Raw genomic sequence first — 20,000 nt, 5'->3', positions numbered from 1 at the left:
CTTATAATCTGAACTGGAAATTCTAGCTAAAACAGTTTCTATGAAGCTAGACGCTCTGAGACGCTTTTGCTAGTTTTCTCACCTCCCCCAGCTGCTAACTCTGTACAAGGGCCTTATCCATCCACGTATGGAGGATGCTTCACATGTCTGGGAGGGTTCCACTCATACTACTCTTTTAGATAGGATGGAATCAAAAGCTTTGCGTCTCATCAACTCCTGTCGACTAACTGACTGTCTTCGGCCTCTTTCTCATCGCCGCACTGTTACATCTCTAACTATCTTCTACCGCTAATTTTACGCTAACTGCTCTTCTGATCTTACTAAATGCATGCCTCTCCTCCTCCCCGTGGCCTCGCTGCACAAGACTTTTTTCTTTCTCTTACCCCTATTCTGTCCACCTCCTTAATGCAAGAGTTAGCCAGTATTCTCAATCAATCGTCCCTTTCCCTGGTAAACTCTGGAACTCCCTGCCTGCTTTTGTATTTCCACCTTCCTATGACTTGAATTCCTTCAGAAGGGAGGTTTCAAGACACTTATCCTTTAGTTTCTGACTACCGCTTCAGACCCTGTTCGAGGGCCGGCATCTCAGTGGGTTTTTTTCTTTTTTTTTTTTTTGTATTCATGTTACCCTTGGCCGGTGTCCCTCCTACATTAATAATACACACACACACACACACACACAAACACACACACACACACACACACACACACACAGTAGACACCTGCCGAAACGATAATTACTCCCAGTGAGGTCTAAAGCACTGTTCAGGGGGTGCTGTGAACTTATCATTAAACCCAGCTGTGACCTCACTGAACGTTTCCCTTTGTGTCTCACAACACAAGGGGGTAGTCACAGCCTGCCCTCTAAAGACAACTCTCTTCCTCCACACAAAACTACAAGCACCTAATAACACACACACCCTTCACTCAAAAAATTTTTAAATCATGGCGACTCCTACACCAGCCTCGGAGTCCCCATCTGGGGAGGGGACCATAAATGTCCCCAGGTCGGACTGCCTTTCCGTCGACGACCCTAAGTGTCTTGACACCCCCCTCAACTTTTTCTTCATTAACTTCTCCAACATTCGCGGTCTAAGATCTAATTTTCAATCTGTAGAACACCACCTCTCCTCTTCTAAACCTCATCTTCTTTTCCTCACTGAAACTCAGGTGTCTGAGGCAACTGACAGTAGCCCCTTTTCTGTTCCCTCCTACTTTCTCTATCCTCATTTTCGATCCAAAGCTGGATGCTGCGTTTATGTGCGCAATGACTTAACCTGCTCTCGTGCCCACGCTCTTGAATCTTCCGAGTTTTCCACCATCTGGCTACGACTACAGAGTCATTCTCATACTAAATTTATCTGTGCTGTATACCTCTCTCCTAACTCCTCTGACTATAAGAAATTCTTTGACTACTTAACTTCCAAAGTGGAGCACATTCTGACCCTCTTCCCTTTTGCAGAGATCTCCATTCTTGGAGACTTCAATGTTCACCACCAGCTTTGGCTTTCCTCTCCCTTCACTGACCATCCTGGTGAACTAGCCTACAACTTTGCTATCCTCCATGACCTAGAGCAATTGGTGCAACACCCTACTCGTATTCCTGACCGTCTAGGAGATACGCCCAACATCCTTGACCTTTTCCTGACCTCTAATCCTTCTGCTTATGCTGTCACCCTTTCTTCTCCGTTGGGCTCCTCCGATCACAATCTCATATCTTTATCTTGTCCTATCACTCCAATCCCTCCTCAGGATCCCCCTAAGCGAAGGTGCCTCTGGCGTTTTGCCTCTGCTAGTTGGGGGGACCTGAGGCGGTATTTTGCTGATTTTCCTTGGAATGACTACTGCTTCCGTGTCAGAGACCCGTCTTTGTGTGCTGAGCGCATAACAGAGGTGATAGTGTCTGGCATGGAGGCGTACATTCCTCACTCTTTTTCTCGTCCTAAACCTTCTAAACCTTGGTTTAACACAGCTTGTTCTCGTGCTATACATGATAGAGAGGTGGCCCACAAAAGGTACTTAAGCCTTCCTTCACCAGAATCTCATGCACTTTATATTTCTGCCCGGAACCATGCCAAGTCTGTTCTCCAACTAGCCAAAAACTCCTTCATTAACAGAATATGTCAAAAACTTTCAAGATCTAACTCCCCTCGTGATTTCTGGCATCTAGCCAAAAATATCTCCTATAACTTTGCTTCTTCTTCTTTCCCTCCTCTACTTCAACCAGATGGCACCACTGCTATCACATCTATTTCTAAAGCTGAACTCTTTGCTCAAACCTTTGCTAAAAACTCTACCTTGGACGATTCTGGGCTTGTTCCTCCCTCTCCTCCACCCTCTGACTACTTCATGCCTCGTATTAAAATTCTTCGTAATGATGTTTTCCATGCCCTCGCTGGCCTAAACCCTCAGAAGGCTTATGGACCTGATGGGGTCCCTCCTATTGTTCTCCGAAACTGTGCCTCCGTGCTTGCACCTTGCCTAGTCAAACTCTTTCAGCTCTGTCTGTCAACATCTACCTTTCCTTCTTGCTGGAAGTTTGCCTACATTCAACCTGTTCCTAAAAAGGGTGACCGCTCTAATCCCTCAAACTACCGTCCTATTGCTTTAATTTCCTGCTTATCTAAAGTTTTTGAATCTATCCTCAACAGGAAGATTCTTAAACATCTATCACTTCACAACCTTCTATCTGATCGCCAGTATGGGTTCCGTCAAGGCCGCTCTACTGGTGATCTTCTGGCTTTCCTTACTGAGTCTTGGTCATCCTCTTTTAGAGACTTTGGTGAAACTTTTGCTGTTGCCTTGGACATATCAAAAGCCTTTGATAGAGTCTGGCACAAAGCTTTGATTTCCAAACTACCCTCCTACGGTTTCTATCCTTCTCTCTGTAACTTCATCTCAAGTTTCCTTTCTGACCGTTCTATTGCTGCTGTGGTAGACGGTCACTGTTCTTCTCCTAAATCTATTAACAGTGGTGTTCCTCAGGGTTCTGTCCTGTCACCCACTCTCTTCTTATTATTCATTAATGATCTTCTAAACCAAACTTCTTGTCCTATCCACTCCTATGCTGATGATACCACCCTGCACTTTTCCACGTCTTTTCATAGACGTCCAACCCTTCAGGAGGTAAACATATCACGCAGGGAAGCCACAGAACGCCTGACTTCTGATCTTTCTAAAATTTCTGATTGGGGCAGAGCAAACTTGGTATTGTTCAATGCCTCAAAAACTCAATTCCTCCATCTATCAACTCGACACAATCTTCCAGACAACTATCCCCTCTTCTTCAATGACACTCAACTGTCCCCCTCTTCTACACTGAACATCCTCGGTCTGTCCTTTACCTATAATCTGAACTGGAAACTTCACATCTCATCTCTAGCTAAAACAGCTTCTATGAAGTTAGGTGTTCTGAGACGTCTCCGCCAGTTTTTCTCACCCCCCCAGCTGCTAACTCTGTACAAGGGCCTTGTCCGTCCATGTATGGAGTATGCTTCACATGTCTGGGGGGGTTCCACTCATACTGCTGTTCTAGACAGGGTGGAATCAAAAGCTTTTCGTCTCATCAACTCCTCTCCTCTAACTGACTGTCTTCAGCCTCTCTCTCACCGCCGCAATGTTGCATCTCTAGCTGTCTTCTACCGCTATTTTCATGCTAACTGCTCTTCTGATCTTGCTAACTGCATGCCTCCCCTCCTTCCGCGGCCTCGCTGCACAAGACTTTCTTCTTTCTCTCACTCCTATTCTGTCCACCTCTCTAACGCAAGAGTTAACCAGTATTCTCAATCATTCATCCCTTTCTCTGGTAAACTCTGGAACTTCTTGCCTGCTTCTGTATTTCCACCTTCCTATGACTTGAATTCCTTCAAGAGGGAGGTTTCAAGACACTTATCCACCAATTTTTGACCACTGCTTTGACCCTTTTAGGGACTGGCATTTCAGTGGGCATTTTTTTTTATTAGATTTTTGTTGCCCTTGGCCAGTATCCTTCCTACATAAAAAAAAAAAAAAAAAAAAAAACACACACACACACACACACACACACACACACACCATAAAACACCGTTATCATAATCGTCACCATCATTAACAAAAACCTCATTGTCATCATCGTCACATGATGATTATTATGAAGCTGACAGTGTTGGTACGAGTAGTTGTGGATGGAAAATCGTTAAACTCTATTTCCCAGCAATATCTAAGTTAAGTAATTAGGAAGAGTACAACCATCAGACAAGACGAGAGATTACCTCCACGGATTACCTCCAAGAGCAGGTTAAGTGGCTGTTAGAGCGGGCTTAGCGGACACTCACGAACGGAGGAGCTGGAAGATGAAGGTCGCAGTTGCTGCAAAGAGGCGTGTGTTCGTATCCAACCGCTGCCACCACTTACTGTCGTGGATGATAGCGATGAATGTCTAGCTCCCAACAATAATTTAGTTCATTTGGTCTTGTACAGTCTGGAGATATGTCAGAAGACTACTTTTAAAAGAAGCCAAGAGCGGACTGACGCCTGGCGGGCACTCACGGATGTAGGATACCCGCAGATACCAGGGTAGCAGTAGTTCATCGGAGTAAAACGTCAAAGTCTAGGAAGTTATCTTCCCCTCATGACTTCTGGCATTTCTTCTTTATCCTTATATTTCGTTCAAATGGTTCTGCTACCATCTTCCATAGATAAAGCTAAAACTTCATTAAATATATTAGCTGGAAATCTTACATCTTTTCTCTTGCTAAAACACCTATGATGCTCGGTGTTCTGTGTCGCCTCTGCCAGTATTTTTCCTTACTTGCTTGGCCTTATCCGTCTGTCCATATATATATATATATATATATATATATATATATATATATATATATATATATATATATATATATATATATATATATATATATATATATATATATATGTGTGTGTGTGTGTGTGTGTGTGTGTGTGTGTGTAGATAGATAGATAGATAGATATAAATAGATAGATAGATAATAAAATTGATACATAACATTAGTATGCCAGAGCAGCCTAAACAATAAAAATTGTATGAGGTGGACGCATCACACACATTGATGGCAGCAGGTTCAGGGGTAAGAGAAAGGAGCATCACTCAGCTGAAAGGAAAACTCTATGAGTGTTTCATTAAGTGGGAAATAAAATGAGTAACCTTCCTAGACCTAAACTGACGCGTTTTACTGCGGTATATTTGACTGGGTCGTAGCCACTCTCGATTTTTTGGTCCCTTCACCTTTGGTGTCAGTGAGATTGATTTGGATCGCACAAATCCGTACTCTCATTCCCATTAGTTGAGTCGCAGATTGTAGCATCAGGTGTTCTTTGTAAACTAACTTGAGTCTCCAGAATCATTTGTAAGTATCTTTTCACCTTCGATCCTGCGCTGATTTCTTCTCTTTTCCACGGATATTGAATTAACTTCACAAGTTTTTTGGCGTTGCCCTTCAGCTGCGACTAGTGGACATACTCTCCCACGCTGCTCGCACATGAAACCGCTTGGGAGATGTAATTATGCCTGCCCATTCACGACGAGTCAAAAGTGACATAAGCAAAACTTACATAATATGATACCAAATTCATATCGTGAAATAACTCGATACGGAATGGGAATAACAGCAAATAAACATTGTAATAATGGCAAATTAATATAATTTCTGATCTATAAAAGGTCATAGCCTAGGATATTGCTATGTGTTGCCCGCGTTGTAACGTTGCAAGTTACGAGTAATACATGTTCATAGCTTAAGACCAAGAAATTAATATAATTTCTTGCATATGTTCATGGCCTAACAATAGAAGTCCTTGTATGCATCCAAACAAATTAACAACATTATTTGTGTATTCTTATTGCCAAGCAAAGTCATATATGTAAATACTTGAATTTGCTTGGCAATAAAAATACACAAAGAAAGCTGTTAATTCGTTTGGATACATATCAGGGACTTCTGTTGATAGGCCATGAACATACACAAGAAATTATATTAATTTCTTGGTCTTAAGCTATGAACATGTATTACTCGTAATTTGCTGTATTATGTGTATATTTATAGTAAACCTATCAGTATCTCTCATAAGAAATATGCGTCTTATACACGTACTATACCTAGAATAAAGATAAGAATTGCGGAAGGAAGCATAATACTAAATAAGTGATCAGGAAATCGCAATTTAAGTTTTAATTTTAATTTCCAAAACCATTTAACGTGTTACTTACTACATATTATAATGTTAACATTTAATACCCGCTTATTTTCATACCAGCTCTTTTCTGAAGACAATAACATTATGGGAATAAGAATTAGTTCAGATTTATTATCTAATTTTTATTTTTAAAAATGTATTTATGATCTCCATTGGTGACAGGCCGCACCATCCTGCCTTACCAAAGATTCCACTTTTTTCTATGGATACGAAGAGCAGCAGAGAGGGCTGGAAAATTACAAGGAAGCAATTGGGTTTATTGATGACGGTGAGAATCACGTCTCATCGATAAGGATCGACACGAAAAAGAGCGACTGTGAAGTAGACCTCAAATGTCACTCACGTTGAAGACGTTTGAATACAGGATTACTTTGTTTCATATAGGTATATATTTACCTATTTACTTATTTATTTATAACCCATTTATAATTCGTGTTTGTTATTTGTTGATGTGTGCTGCCAACTTGTCTTCTGCGATCCATTCTGTCCATATTTGTTCATGTCTCAGCTGAACCAGTTTTAGTAATAAGCCGTTGATAATGGTGAATGAATCCAGGGAGTGTGGTGTGTTGCCGGGTGTGAAGAAATGAAGACGGAAGAAGAGAGAGAAAATAAGTTAACCTTTCAGTTATCTAATCTACACAATGAAGAGCAGCTCGCCACTCAGGAAATGACAAAAATCCTTCCATACTTGAAAATGTTGATCTGGTGTTACCTCACCAGATCAAGGGAGTTAGGGAAGTACTCCACGTCAGGGAGCATTGTTCTTATATCTCTTTTTTCTTAGCTAGGAGGTAACAACTAATGAAGGAGAAGGGATAGGTACAGGCATAACACATAGAACAAAGAGGTTGCGTGACAAAGGCGGAAGCTAGCGATGAAATTATGCGGTAGGGAAGAGAAAAAATGAGAGGATTATGTTAAGATCGATATTTCAAGATCAATATCGATTGCGGTAAAAGAAAGGATATAACAAGTAAATAAACAGGACGTGATGAAATCGTATTTTTAAGAGTGCTAGATCTTTTGGATTTTACCCATTTTTCTTCTCTTCATAACAAAGAAGGCGAAGTTTGAGATAAAACAAGAGTTTTCACTCGAAAATAGTCATATAGGATCACTGAAAAGAGCGAAATTTTAAACATTTTGTTTCTCTCAAAAATTGTCGCCCCAAAAAAAAAAAAATACCTTCAAGTTCGTGCCCATCTTGCTCCAAAACTATCTTTTCTGCAGTTGTTGCTCAATAAACACCACATGCGTGTGTGTGTGTGTGTGTGTGTGTGTGTGTGTGTGTGTGTGTGTGTGTGTGTGTGTTTGCTTTTCTTTCTTTTCTTTTCGTCTGCTTATCATTTCTGCTGGTATAACGTTTTTTTCTGCTCTTTCGTAAAAAGGGTTCAAAAGCAGAATTTCCCTGTTTATTCCACTGACGGACATAATTCTACCCTCACAAGACCATGCATACATATAAGTATACTAGTGTGCAGATTTGCTAGCCTTCCATCCATATGAAGAAGCGCGGTCACAGCTCTCCCCTCTGAACAAGTATATTTTTCTTGCAAGGTGCTGGCGAATAGAGATGGGCGAACAGATGGGAGAGTTCTAGCCTGGATTAGGTTTTGGTTAAACGACAGACAACAGAGAACTATAATTAATGGCTGTAAATCCGAGTGAGGACAAGTAATTGATGGTTTAATTATTTAAATTACAAGTGATATTTGTAAATTTGCAGGCGACACGAAGACAGGAAGGTTAATTAGGTCAGATTCCGATGCCACTGTCCTGCAGACAGAGAATATGAATAAAGAGACAGATAGATGGCAAATGCAATTCAGTTTTAGTAAAAGCAGAGTATCTAGTGTAAATAAAGGAAATTCACATAATAGGTACATAATAAAGAAAGACCAAATTATTTAGCAGTCAAGTTACGTAGCTTAAGTTTTCGACAGGAAAAACAATGTACTAATTCATCTTAGAAGTGTTAAAATTAGAAGTCCTGAAATGATATTATATTTATATTTAGCGTTTGGTCAGACATCATTTAGACTAAGCTGGGCAGTTCTGGTCTCCATATTACAGAAGGGATATAGTTTTTTTTTTTTTTCTATTCAGTACAGAGAATGACTAAAAAAGACACAAGGGATTTGAAACATTTTCTTAAATCTAAACTCGTTAGAAGGGCGTAAGAGGGGATCTGATAAAGGCATTTAAGTAGCGTAAGGAATATAACAAGGATGATGTAAGTAAAATCTCTAGGGTTAGTACATAATCACGAGAGGACTAGTAGCTTGATAAAGTTAGATTTAAAAAAAAGAGATAGGAAGAAATTAGGTCTCAAATAGAGTGGTAGATGACTGGAATAGGATAAGCAATCAAGTAGTCAGTGCCGAATCATTAGTAAGCTTTATAAGAAGATTAGGTAAATGTATAGATGAAGATGATAGGTAAACACAGGGTAGTTATGATTCATACAGGGACTGCCTCGTATAAACCTGCTGGGTGGGATGCTAACTACACAGATAATATTTAAAACATTTATCCACGATGAGATTACAGTGACGAAATAAAGTGCCTTATATTGTTCTGAAAACCAACCCTTACAGTTTATATATAAGCATGAAAATATCAATCGTAGCATGGTGTGCTACTATAGTCTCAACGGGAACTTGCTTAAATTCTTTTGTTAGCAAAGAGCGAGATCTCTTTTTTTTATTCGCAACATGTTCATACAATCAAATTCATTACTGGACCATTCAACTTTTTCTAACCGAATTATTGTAACCGTCTGTTTCAAGGACTTACTCATCAATATGAAAATAAGCAATTACTGACCATTTTCTTTACTCTTCGCGTCCCCGCCTTCTGAATTATAATATTTTTAACATCACCTCGCAGCCCTCATCTTCCTGCTCCTCTTTCTAATCATTCAGTTCCCTTTTTCTTACCCTGGTTTCCACATTTTCTACCTCCCCTTCCTTCCAGTCCTCCTCCGTCTCTCTCTCTCTCCCTCGCGTCATAATCATTGGCCTTTATTATTTCACTTCAGGACAAAGGCTCTTCCCAATTTTCTTCACTCTGGACTGTCGCTTGTATTTCGTTCCATCGCGGCAGTGCCGGCTCTACACACACACACACACAGATAGATAGATAGATAGATAGATAGTTTATTGACCACAGCAACATTACATTGATACAATACTTTATATTTAAAATATGGTCCATCATAATTGTTTAAAATACACATTTGTAATATAATTATTATTTCTAGAATATCTGTTCTCTGTACATAAAAGTTCAATTATCTCGTTCTGAACGTTTCTACATTAACTTAATAAATAGGTACATAAAAAAAAATAAATAAAATACTAAAAGTAGTTCTATTCTAATCCTTCCTATTAACAATAAAATTTCTAGAACTATTACTAAATTTCTATGATAAAAGGAAACATAAGTATTACACACATTGAAAACTAATAACTAATTTGGTACCTCACATAAAATCTATTCTAAAATTATTATTCTAAAAAAAAAAAAAAAAAAAAAAAAAAAAAAAAAAAACACACACACACACAAACACACACACACACACTTGTCTCTCGTCTCATCTCTTGTCTCTCGTCTCTCTCTCTCTCTCTCTCTCTCTCTCTCTCTCTCTCTCTCTCTCTCTCTCTCTCTCTCTCTCTCTCTCTCTCTCTCTCTCTCTCTCTCTCTCTCTCTCTCTCTCTCTCTCTCTCTCTCTCTCTCTCTCGTGCTGCCACAAACCTGCTGCTGTCCAACATTCGCCGCGTGTCCGTAACATCACCATCACCAGCGTTTAACATGAGCTGTGTTGACAAAGTATATGTTGAGGGTGTACTTACATTCACACACACACACACACACACACACACACACACACACACACACACACACACACACACACACACACACACACACACACACAAGATTAGATCGGGTGGTGTCCTTTCAATAACCTTAATGTTCGGTTGTTTATTTACCTTGTGCCCTTTACTTCGTCACTCTTTACACCACCAATCAGCAAGACGCATAGGCTCGAGAACCAGCACAGCAGGCAGTATACATACAAAGCGTTCAGGAATAGATGAGTATACATCAGGAGGATTGGAGGAAACGTCGCCACAGCTGTAATGTATTTTTTTTTTTTTTTTCAGCGCTTGTTGGAAAGTCACGGTTTAGACTGGTTGGGATTACTCACACCAATTTCTTCCTGCCATTCATCCCACTTCTTGATTACTTCTATAGAACAATTAGCGCTTCTTTAGAATATTTAGCGTCTCTCTCTCTCTCTCTCTCTCTCTCTCTCTCTCTCTCTCTCTCTCTCTCTCTCTCTCTCTCTCTCTCTCTCTCTCTCTCTCTCGAGTGTTTGGCCTTTAATGATCATATTCATACACTGCATAACGATTTTCGCTACCAATATATGTTTATTCACATTTACTCTTGTTGTCGTCTTGTAAAACATGCAATAATACGAGCATACTGTGTGTCTATAATATTACAATGGAAGGTTTGTCATCTTTCAACCACTCAACGCACGTCTTCATTGCAGTAAATCTATTTATTTTCATATATTTTAGTGCTGGCTCTTTGAAACTATATACCATCTTAGAGTCAGGCGATAATCAACCATGCTATATTCTACTGAGGCGTCTTCATATTGTAGCAGCTGTTTCCATGGCCTTTCCTGCCGTGTTACCTCACCATCCTCTCCTCAGCACCACGCTCCCTTCTTTACTCTTCCACTCAGAGCCACAATCGTCTGCAATTCTTCCTGCCTCTCGCAGCTCCCCTCCAGCGGGCAAACAAGGTGTCGAGCTGCTACCATTTTTCCGCTTAATTGAATGCATGAGGACAGGGCGGGGCGGGAGCACGTGTGGCCCCCGAGGTAGGGTCCGGTTTTATAACTTTTATCTAACACTGATTTTGAAAAATTACACGTCAGTTAGCCAGCCAGCAGGTGACGGATGAAGCTTGGTCACCGAGCAAGATACAGGCGAGTACTCCAGTGCGTGGAATCTTGGTGTGGAATATTGGTGCCACCCCGCTTATCAGTGTGTGTGTGTGTGTGTGTGTGTGTGTGTGTGTGTGTGTGAGTGTGTGTGTGTAGGTGAAGGTAGGTGGCTCGGAGGCTCATTATTTGTGCAGCCGGATAGCTTTTCAGTATTCGTAAAAATATATAAATAAATAAAAGTAAAAAAATAAACAAAATCAATGAATGGAAGCGTCCTTTATTTCCAATGTTATTAAAATACCACCTACGCCATTATTAAGTTCAGCATCCTGTCTTAGAATATAAGAACATAAGAAATAAGGGAAGCTGCAAGAAGCCATCAGACCTGCACGTGGCAGTCCCTGTATGAAATAAACATACCTATTTCCATCTATCATCCCCATCCATATATCTGTCTAATCTTCTCTTAAAGCTCCCTAACGACTCGGCACTAATAACATAATTATTGAGTCCGTTCTATTCATCTACCACTCTATTTGAGAACCAGTTCCTTATCTCTTTTTAAACCTAAACTTTTCAAGCTTGAACCCGTTATTTCTTGTCTATCCTGGTTACTGATCCTAAGAATTTTGCTTACGTCCCACTTTTTATAACCCTTATACCACTTAAAGACTTCTACGAGTATCAGGTCCCCTCTTAACCTACGTCTCTCTAAAGAATGTAAATTTAACAGCTTTAATCTTGCTTCGGAAGGAATACTTCTCATCTCCCTGTATGTCTTCTTCGATACCTCACGATAATATAACAGCCACAGCTATTATAAATTCCCAACTGTGTGTGTGTGTGTGTGTGTGTGTGTGTGTGTGTGTGTGTGTGTGTGTGTGTGTGTGTGTGTGTGTCGGTGGATGGTAACGTGAGTGATCGTGGCCTCCTCGGGGATGCCGTGTCGTGGGTGTTTGCAATAGGGTTGGAAGGATTCACGGTGTTAAATAAAACATGGATACGTGCGTGCGGCAGCGAAGGGAGTTAGGGCTTGCTGTGAAAAAGAAAGTGCGATACCAACAACACCTACGCACGCAGGTATTGATTAAATGAGTATTGAGCCTTGAAAGTCACATAATTAACACAAAGCTGATGAATACGGTAAACACACACACACACACACACACACACACACACACACACACACACACACACACACACACACACACACACACACACACACACACACACACACACACACGTACACTCTCCCACCATTGCCTTACAATAGCCACCACTCACTCTCTCTATCCTCAGGCGCGTTACGTTTCATTTCATTATACTTATTTCATTTGCTGGACTCAACTTTTTTTCGTTGGTATCGCTAAAGCACACATACATTATACACACACGCACACACACTAAAAAATAATAATACATAGGAGCGGCACAAGCTCTTCCAAAACTTTTACTGACAATGTTGAACTTCTAGGAAACATTTTCCCTTTACAGCACCACAAACAACAGCAACGAGAGGGTAATTAGCTGAGAGAGAGAGAGAGAGAGAGAGAGAGAGAGAGAGAGAGAGAGAGAGAGAGAGAGAGAGAGAGAATCGATAATACCAAAAGGACTGTACACGAACTCCATATCCCCAGCCAGGGTTCCTTGCTTACAGTGAGAGAAAGAATCGAGCAATACACCACAGGGATACACTATTTCACCCTCATTTCTTGGGCCCGTATTCTGAAACTCTTCTCTCTATCATCATGACTATTCTCAGAGGCCACTGAAACAATTATTCGGGTTCTCAAAAAGTGTTTTTTTTTCTGTTGATAACGTAGAAATCTTGTTAATCTGTCACTAGAATCGTAAAAACACACCAAAAAAAAAAGTATGACTTGAACAACAGCCTTTTGAAAGTACAGTCAGCGTGGGACGCAGAAGTGTTTCAGAATACGGTTTCTTATCACAGAGGGAAAACTTCGAGATGGGTTCTGCATCGGAGTAAAAAATCTCTCTTCGTATAATGAGGCTACTTCAAGTTCTGCTGCTTCTGAAGTGTTCTAGTATACTGGTGGGTCACCCTTACTTAGCTCCAGGCGGTGCTGTACTGTACTTGACCTGCGCTAGTGCTGGTCTCCTGCCTCTCTCTCTCTCTCTCTCTCTCTCTCTCTCTCTCTCTCTCTCTCTCTCTCTCTCTCTCTCTCTCTCTCTCTCTCTCTCTCTCTCTCTCTCTCTCCTTCTCACGCACACACACACACACACACACACACACACACACACACACACACACACACACACACACACACACACACACACACACACACACACACACACTTTCCTTGTTTTGCGCATCCGTCAGTGTAGCGTTGACCATCTCTGGTTCCTATGAACAAGCACACGCACGTCCACACAAACAGTATAAATATGCAAAAGGAAGTGCGTGCCAGCCTTCCGCTCCTCCCAGGATAGCGAGGCCACAGCTGCTGCTGACGCTCCACACGTACTCAGTGCAGCGTAAACAACGGCTGTAGCGTGAAAGGAATCAAATGCAATACTTTTTATAAGTCATAATAACCAATGTGGTAATGATACGCGGTTTATTAAGATTAAAGTTAAATTGGAAATATGAGTATAAATTTTAGAATTATAGATGTGGCAAGTGGAATTTGTGAATAATATATATGCACATATTTTTCTTATGGGTCCAGGAAGCTGGCCAAGGACGTATAAGTAGAAAAAACGTTCACTTGATTTGCAGTTAAAAAAAAAAAGAAAGATATATATATATATATATATATATATATATATATATATATATATATATATATATATATATATATATATATATATATATATATATATATATATATATATATATATATATATATATATATATATATATATATATATATATATATTATAAAAGTAGTTTCCAAAAAAAGTTAGCCAATTCATTACCAGAGATGTCTCCATTCGCCACCTTTAAAACGGATCAAGTCGTAGGAAAGAAGACATATTCTAACAGATACACAGTTCCGGAGTTTACTTGATGGTTATTGAAGTTGCTGCGAGTGTGGAGGTGACCTGGTCCGTATCTCGTTCGTATCGCGGGTGAGGTGTCCAGTAAGGGCGCAGCCAGTTGCTGTGAGGGGCGGGTGATGGATGATGGGCCGCAGCTGCGTGGGTAGAGCGCTGGTGAGAAGGGTTAGGAACTTAGAAAAAAAATATTTTTGTGTTTATGTTGCTGTTTTCATCCTTATTATTACTCATTATTGTATCTATGTTACCTCCGTTTTATTGTTGCCACCCTCTTCCTCACTCCCAGGTTCTTTGTTAATCTTCAACTCTCCACCAAGTGACGGAGTAGAAGTGTAGAGGTCAACAACTGGCCAGGGCAGCTCCGGAGAAGATGACTAGTCCCCAGTGAATGAGGTCATGGGCCTTGCAGCACCTGTAGGCTTGTTCCTGGAGACTTGAGTGGTCGGCCTGCTGGACTCTTTCTGGAAACCTGGATGGTCGTGACGACGTTTCATAGTGATGAAGATAGGATTTTTTTTTTTTTTTTTTCTTTTTACGTGACGCGTTCTAGAGGTTCACGCTACTCTCTGGTGCTCCCATATGTACTTGACTTTTTTTTTTTTTTATGGACAGCATAAGAGCGACCTTCTGCCACTCGACGACCGTAGAAAATTCCCAGCTTCACCAGCTCACCCTTCGTGAGCCGACCACTCAGCACGGATAAATCCCCTCCACTGCCGGCTTATACATAAGTAAGAATACTATCCACGTAAGAGCGTGGGGAGCCGTGGGTGAAGCCCTGGTGTCGGTACCAAAGGCATGGAAGTGACCAAATGCAAGGCTACTCTTCAGTAGATTTTTGCAGATAATTTTCAGCACGGTCAGAATCATCATATCAGATATCAGAGCAAACTTCGTTTTGTTCAGTGCCTCAAAAACTCAATTCCTCCACCTATCAGCTAAACACAACCTTCCAGACAACTATCCCCGCTTCTTCAATGACACTCAGCTGTCCCCCTCTTCTACACTGAAATCCTCGGTCTGTCTGTCCCTTACTTATAATCTAAACTGGAAATTTCACATCTCATCTCTAGCTGAAACAACTTCTATGAAGTAACTTCATAGAAGATGTTTCTCACCCCTTTCCCCGCAACTGCTAACTCTGTACAGGGGACTTATCCGTCCATGTATGGAATATGTTTTACATGTATGGGGGGAGGGGGTTACACTCATACCACTCTTTTAGACAGGGTGGAATCAAAAGCTTTTCGTCTCATCAACTCTTCTCCGATAACTGGCTGTCTTCAGCCTCTTTCTCATCCTCGCACTTCTTGCTATCTTCTACCGCTGTTTTCATGCTAACTGCCCTTCTGATCTTCCTAACTGCATGCCTCCCCTCCTTCCGCGGCCTCGCTGCACAAAACTTCCTTCTTCTCACCCCTATTCTCTCCACCTCTCTAATGCAAGAGTTAACCAGTATTCTCAATCTTTCATCCCTTTCTCTGGTAAACTCTGGAACTCCCTGCCTGCTTCTGTATTTCCTCCTTCCTTTTACTTGAACTCCTTCAAGAGGAAGGTTTCAAGACACTTATCCTCGCCGTCATCTGACTTTTCTATTCGGCAGTCTTTTCGGAACTGGCCCTTAAGTGGGCCTTTTCTTATTTTTTTTTTTTTCTGATAATTTTGTTGTCCTTGGCTCTTACTTGAAAAAAAAAAAAAAAGAGATAATTCCTCAACCACTCCGAAATGAGTTCGTGTTAACCTAATATTTCATCACAGAGATGCATAAATACGAGACAAACATGACGCTTTTAGTGTAACACCAGGGACACGTATGCAGCAGTGATGTATAAAAAGCCTTAAAGAAAATATTTTAAACAGTGAGATATGGCTTGCAAAAAGTATCATTTTGGGTAAAAAAAAAAAGTGAGTGGTTTAAAGGCATAGTGCGGGAACTCACCCACACGCTGCCAAGACAGACTCGTCAGTATCTTATATTATGCTGATTATATTTAATAAACATGGAATCATTTTAAGTCTTCTTACTTTCCGAGGTGGATACACAGGCCATTTCGCGTTGGTTGACGCATCTAACTGCAAATGGGTCTCATTCCTGTAATGACGCGAATCAGACAGATCAAACGCTCCTAGAAATAAATAAATTAGGCAGAAATGCTTGCTTAGCCTTTTAATTCTAAGAACAAAAAAAGAAACTCCAGGAGAACCTATCTTCATATTCAGTAACGTTTCGAGAACACTTTAAACTCCATCTCCAGAAAAAAAAATAATGATAAATTACAAAATTATAAATATCACGGATCTTTCCTGCAAAGTAATATGAAAGTGGCCAGAGCTGCACTAAAGAAATGCATTTAATGAATGAAATAAAACAACGAAATTAGAAAAGCTGCAGAAACTCGAGCAGAAAAATTCTTTTTTATGGAAACTGTCATTAAAAGAAAACTCATTAATCACTTTGTCTCAGTTCACTTCGCATTATGAAAATCATCCCAACGATTTCATTTGACATGCTCCTTGGTCAGTTTTTGACAATATTGATTCGCGGTTTCAGTAATGCATGGTAATGTAAATAACAGGCAAACTCGACCATTTCAGTCCTCAGCATTTTTTTTTTTTTTTCGTCTGGCTGTAGGGAATGAAAGAACAGTGAGCAATTTGAGCGTCACAAGAACAGTTATGTCAACTGCTCTTACAATTAGTACTACTTTCACAACACCACGACCTACAACAAGAATCGCAGCAACAATAGCATCAAGTACCACGACTGCCCTAAGGGACACTACACATCATTCAGTAAGTTCGTTTTTATTTTTTACATCATCCTCTCTCTCTCTCTCTCTCTCTCTCTCTCTCTCTCTCTCTCTCTCTCTCTCTCTCTCTCTCTCTCTCTCTCTCTCTCTCTCTCTCTCTCTCTCTCTCTCGACCTCATTTCTGTAAATTCATTTCACTTTTTGAGTCAGATAATGCTAACGATAAACTTAGGGAGAGAGAGAGAGAGAGAGAGAGAGAGAGAGAGAGAGAGAGAGAGAGAGAGAGTGTGTGTGTGTGTGTGTGTGTGTGTGTGTGTGTGTGTGTGTGTGTGTGTTTAATGATACACTATTAATATCGTGCTTTATAGAAGTAAAAATGTATAAGCCTTCTTTTAACCTAGTGGAATCTACCAGTATTTTCACTATTTTCAGGTTCTTAAAGAAATACATTGCATGTAAGGTGGGATTTTCTCTCGTGAGTCTGAAGGTAATTACAATTCTATGTCCATCTTCCTGTGAATCTGTTTATCTGGCCAGCTGGTTGTCTGTCAGCGTGCCTTTCTGTTTCTCTCTCTCTCTCTCTCTCTCTCTCTCTCTCTCTCTCTCTCTCTCTCTCTCTCTCTCTCTCTCTCTCTCTCTCTCTCTCTCTCTCTCTCTCTCTCTCTCTCTCTCGTTAATACATTAATATCTTCACATTAATTAGTTTCTTCAGCTCACACCACGAGAAGTTGTTCACTGGTCAGCAGCCACTTTGTCTTTCTTGAGCAAAAGGATTTGGTGTGTTGGTTGTGAAAGACCCCTGGACTATATAATCTCTAAGCTCTCTGTGCCGCAATGTATCTACAGACATGCGTAATTATAGTCAGGAAAATCATCAAATAATCCAGAACGTAATTATTTTAAAAGAATCATCGGTTTTGGGTGACGTCATTTCTGCATCAGCTGGGCGAGGTGAGATTGCATGACACAAGCCAGTGATGGGCAAGACAGGGCGCGGCAAGATGAGTGCACGACGCCTCTTGTCCAAGTCTTGCTGCCCTCGCCTTCCTGCATGTTTCTTCCTCCCGTGTCCGGTGCCTACGTGTTCACTCAACTTTTTTCTCTCTCACTTCCTCTTCTTTTTCTACAGTCGTTCCCTCCTCCTCAACTGTCTTTCGTCCTCTCTCCTTCTTCTCTTTCTTTGTTCCATCCTTCTTTCATTTTTGTTCCTGCCCTATCCTGCAGCAGTGTCCGGCCCCGCCGTCGCACTCCGCCCCCTCCCGGAGCGGGGCCGCTGCGTCAAGGCATGTAAATATTGCCTCCCCTCTCTACTAGTTCCCGGTCGAGCTATTTTCCAGAAAGAAATTCACCCTTTATGTCTTTTTTTTCCTTCGTAAAGGTTTATCATGCTATTATACTATCCGGTGCTGCACTTTCTAATTTTATCTCTTTTCCCGCGCCAGGTACTGAAAGTAATTTACCACCTCACCTGTAACCCGGCCCGGCCAGATGGGTATAATAATAAGGTTAGCAGAGCATGAATTAAAATAAGTGGTCATTTTCTAGCAGTTTATACCAAGACAGGTTAGAGGAGCGTGACTCACCTGTGGGTTCCGCTAATTACCATAATGATGCCAATACCTATGGAATCACCTCTTATCGCGCATAACGTGGTTAATGATGTCAGCGCGAGCTGCGGCGCCGCCCGTTTCTGGTTATTACAGGTGAGCCACGCACACCTGAGGGCCGTGCGACGCGGAGATTAGAGAAACTTTTTGTTCTGGTTCACAAGAGTTAGGTAAAATAGAGCTGAATTTGTTAAGGAGAATTTGGAATGAATGTGTGAGTTTGTTTCAAAGAATTTATCAGCTTAGTGTAAATACACATTTGTAGAGGAGAGGGAGATGGTCTTTAAGAGAGAGATGAGCTGTCGTTTCTTTTGTAAAGCTGCGCGAGAATTAATGATTGGCTCCCAAGGAGTACATCTGTAACCCAGTGACAGCGAGAATAGCATCTCCAACACAGTGACCACGTGAAGACCGTGCTGTACATTAAGCCCGTCGGCTGTCTAAACCCTTCATCTGTTTACGACGCACTTTTATTTCCGAAGGCGCGCAACTCATACAGACCCTCAGTTTGGAAGTGCTTCAATATCACCGATCTACAAGTGTGTGTGTGTGTGTGTGTGTGTGTGTGTGTGTGTGTGTGTGTGTGTGTGTGTGTGTGTGTGTGTGTGTGTGTGTGTGTGCGTGCGTGCGTGCGTGCGTGCGTGCGTGCGTGTGCCAAAAAAGGTACATAAAGTCAACGAGGAAGCGAGAGGATACTTTTCCTTCCTGGGACGCTCTACCCGAGGTCACCGCCGTCATGCGAGGCCCCCAGGCGGTTACAGACACGCGAGGAGAACACAGGCAGGTAACACCGTCCCGCAACAAAAACGCTCGTAACGAAACTACGTCACATCCGACGTCTTCCTGGCGTCATTTTTCTTTTCTCTTCTTCACTGTGTAACGGTTTTCTTGAGTACTGATGTGCTTAGAAAATGTCTGGACTACGAATATCCTATATATTTAAATGTTATGATCGTTTTATTGTTTTTTTTTTTTGCTTTTTACTTGTTTTATTTTGTTTGTATTGTGTGGTCAAGAAGCTTACTTACTTACTTAATTTACTCACTCACTTACTTTCTTACTTATTTGCTTACTCTCTTAATTTCTTACTTAATCCGTCCAGACTTATGCACTGGTACAGGTGGCGTCATCTTCCATCAGCCGTCCAGTGTAAAACATCGGGCTGCTTCATCTCTTCTGGTTGTGGTGTGTGTGAGGCAGACGTTCAGCGCATTGGCCGTTCGTGCAGAGCCCCGATGTCAAAAACTGTCATGGTTAAGTGTCAGGAGATACGTTAAACGAATAATAGCTTCGCCTTGTGTTAACATTTTTGCGCATGATACAGTCTTGCGCATGCCGCAATGAAGTGATGTACTTGAGTTTGTGATAAATACATGTAGTTGCCAGTCATGTCAACGCAGTAAAACAAACTAAAAGAATAAGTAAAAACGTATACGTATATGCGTG

Source organism: Scylla paramamosain, chromosome 1, assembly GCF_035594125.1.
Source record: "Scylla paramamosain isolate STU-SP2022 chromosome 1, ASM3559412v1, whole genome shotgun sequence".
Lineage (NCBI taxonomy): Eukaryota > Metazoa > Arthropoda > Malacostraca > Decapoda > Portunidae > Scylla > Scylla paramamosain.
The sequence above is the reverse complement of the archived record's forward strand: the minus strand, read 5'-3'. Positions refer to the sequence as shown.